This window comes from Mus pahari, chromosome 10 (genome assembly GCF_900095145.1).
Source record: "Mus pahari chromosome 10, PAHARI_EIJ_v1.1, whole genome shotgun sequence".
NCBI lineage: Eukaryota > Metazoa > Chordata > Mammalia > Rodentia > Muridae > Mus > Mus pahari.
In genome coordinates this window covers 72,854,598-72,858,261 of record NC_034599.1, presented here as the reverse complement: position 1 = coordinate 72,858,261, position 3,664 = coordinate 72,854,598, and positions in this window count along the sequence as shown.

Genomic DNA, 3,664 nt, shown 5'->3' with positions numbered 1-3,664 from the left:
GAACTCACTTTGTAGACCAGGCTGGCCTCGAACTCAGAAATCCACCTGCCTCTGCCTCCCAAGTGCTGGGATTAAAGGCGTGCGCCACCACGCCCGGCCCAGTGTACTATTTTTAATCTCTACTTTTTAAAATCTAAAAACAGCTTTTGTTTTATGAGTGTTTTGCCTGCATGTACGTCTATGCACCATGTAGGTGCAGTACCCCCAGAAGTTAGAGGAGGATGTTGAGTCTCCTGGGAGTAGAGTTACAGCTGGTTGTTGGCTGCTGTGTGGATGCTGGGAATGAATGCCTGGTCCTCTAGAAGATCAGCCCGTGTTCTTAACCACCAAGCCAACTCACGAGCCCCTCTAGCATGCTATTTTCTGAAGATGAATAGCCCCAACCCTTCTACTCTATTATCAAACTCTTGTGACTGATGGCAAAGTGAGGATGGTGGTGGGATTCTGCAGCCAAAGGGCATGTGATGAGACTGTGGTGAAAGGTACTGGAGGCAGGGCAGGCAAGAACAGCTATTTTCCACTTCCAGAGGAACTGAGTTCAAATCCCAGCATACACACGGCAGATCACAGCTCTCTGTAACGTCAAGATCTGACATCCTCACATAGACATACATGCAGGCAAAACACTAATGCAAAATATTAAAAAATAAAGCCTGAAAAAATATAAATAAATTAATTAATTAATAAAGCCTGTTCTATGGTCATGAGCTACATATAAACAGGTGGCAAGCCAGGCTTGTGTGGAGGCCAAGTTAGCAGATAGATACCTGGTCTGTATGAAGGGCCATCAGACCTGGAGCAAAAGGCACAAGCATTTCAAACAACTAGCTATGGTAATCTTTTACCATCTTTGCACTGATCTATCCTGGGTCTCTACTTCTTCATGTGCATACTAAAGGCATGAGATGAGAGTGGGTTTGTTTGTTTCTGGATTTTTGAGACAGAATATCACTATGTAGCCCTCACTGGTCTCAAACCTATCTCTGCCTTCCACGTGCTGGGATTAAAACATATACCACAATGCTGAAGGTGGTTTTTAAAAGCTTTTTTCAACTTTAAAATTCAGTGGGGCGTGGTGGTATGTGACTCTAATCCTAGCACTCAGAAGGCAGAAAAAGACAGGTTTCTATGAGCTCAAACTAGCCTTGTCTACATAGTAAGACTGTCTCAAAAACAAAACAACCAACAATAGTAGTAGTAATAAAAATTTTATGATCCGTCTTTCCAGAGATTACCAAATTACACAAAAATTTCCATAGATTTTTCTTGAAGGGAGACAGAACAATATGCAGGGTGCTCCTTACCTATTGTCAGAACGCGGGCCTGGACATTTTCTTTCTTTTATTCATTTTATGTATGTGGGTGTTTTGTTTTTGCACACCAGAAGAGGGCATCAGATCCCGTAGTACTACAATTATAGATAGTTGTGAGCTGCCATGTGGGTGTTGAGAATTGAACTCTGGACCTCTGGAAGAGCAGCCAGTGCTCTTAGTGGTTGAACCATTTCTCCAGCCCCTGGTCTGGGAAATATTCAACATAGGAAGGATATTGTTTCGGCAGTCACACCCTGATGGTGACTTTTCTGGCTGCTGGCCTTCCCTCCCTGTTAGTAGTCTACTCTGAGATTTGGATGAGAAGCACCTCGGCCTTGAGGTGTTGCTGGGACATGTCCCCACTGGCAAACTGTGTATAGACTTTGTCCCGGTGAGTGCCATTACAGAACAAAACTAACAGGAAACCCCTTTTCATTCGCCAATGATCTAAGAATCTGATCTGAGGGCCAGAAAAGAAATCCCAAGGCCATGTCTTCATTTCTTCTTATTAATGAGAATCTTTCAATAAAATAGACTATAAACAGACAAACACATCAAAAGTGAAACATCCATAGATGGTGAAGTTTGAGAATTCTGGTCCAATCTGGTCTAACACAGCATTTACTTACCTGAAGGAAAGGAAAGGAAAGGAAGGCAGAGTGTTTGCAAGTTTCTCTTCTAGAGACAACATGGTCTGGAGTAGAATCATGTCTGCGAGACACAGCTGATTAGGACCAAGACAGTTCTGCCGTGGTCCCTTAAAACCTGTTTGGTATAAACTGGTGACCACAAACTGACTGTGATCCTGAGTCTGTGCAGAATCCGAGGTAGCTGATACTCTGGCCTTGTTCTTTCATTCCTTTATGAGCATCATTAATTAAGAGGGTACTCCCAACTCTACAGCAGGGAGACGGGGGATCAGCAGGAGAGAATACAGAAATGGAGCCGTCCTTACTTATCTGCTGTAGGTCAGGATGAGACTATGAAGTTGGGAAGAAAAAAATCATTTCTTGGCTTGTATTCACTGTACTCCAAGGATACATCTAGAAACATACCTCCTAGACTGAATTAGACCCGATGAGTCCCAGATGGGAGGGACAGGAGTGATGTAAGAAGTCCAAGTTACAGGTTGTCCCCACTGGTCTACCCTTCTTGCTTCCCAGTTCTGTGAACATTGGGACTGATGGCAGTAACCCAGACCTGACTGTAAGTCTAGCAACATGTACGTGTAGTTGTAAGAATAGATTTTGTTTTTAATCAAAGAGAGACAACAGGTAAGGGAGACGCCCTCTACAATGAACTCCCGTGTGCTCACAAGCAGAAGCACACGTGTACACACATGTGGGGCAGCAGGCATGGGGGATAAAGGGGGTGGGAGAGAACCCATGTCCTGTCCGAGTTCCAGTGCTCCTTAACCACTGTTTTCCAAGGAGGACATTTGGATGTCCCGTTCCTCCTGTGACATTGAGAAAAGCAAAGTAACACCTGTTAAAACAACAACAACAACCAACCAACCAAACAAACAAACCACAAAAAACCCAACACAAACAGTTCCCCCAATCACAAGGTAAAATCAGGCATATCCAAGGTGAGGGACATTCTACGAGATAAGGGACTAGACTCAAGAGCCAAGGACAAGTGGGGAGGTGGGAATTATTCCCAGAGAATCCTCATAGATGGTCTCAATAACTTCAAGGGGTTGAAACAAGGGAAAGGCTGAGAAACCATCATAGCCTTGGGGAAACCGAGGAAACATGACTAGATACACTGTGGGATCCTGGACTGGTAAGGGGAAGGACCTTAGTAGAAACGCTGAAATCATAATAAAGTCTGCCACCCATTCACTTGCCCGCCAGGAACACTTTTCTTCTCAGTTTACCATGGTTATGTAAGGCGTTAGCAGGCGGGAGGGCTGAGGGCTCTGAGGTTCAACTTTACAACATTTTTATAAAGTTATTCTCAGTGTAAAGTCTACAGACCTTCTTAGAGCAGCACCGAGACACATTACTAAACACTCCGCAGGAGACAGAGTGCTTTGAGGATAAAGCCTTGCAGATTTTAGTGGGTGTGATAATCTTTACCTGCTGGAAATAAATACCAAACTGTGGCACTCCCATATGAAACAATGTTTGGAGGAAAGACTCTCACAAACCAAGAGGAGGCAGGAGACATACCGAGCAGGACCACCATAAAGCTGCACACATCCGGCCGGGTAAGGGCTGCACACAGTTATGCAATGTTTTGTTGGCTTGAATCTGAAAATCCCGACAGGAAGCAAAAGAATGGTACAAAAGGGCTGGTGATATGGCGCAGCGGCTAAGAGCACTGACTGCTCTTCTGAAGGTCCTGAG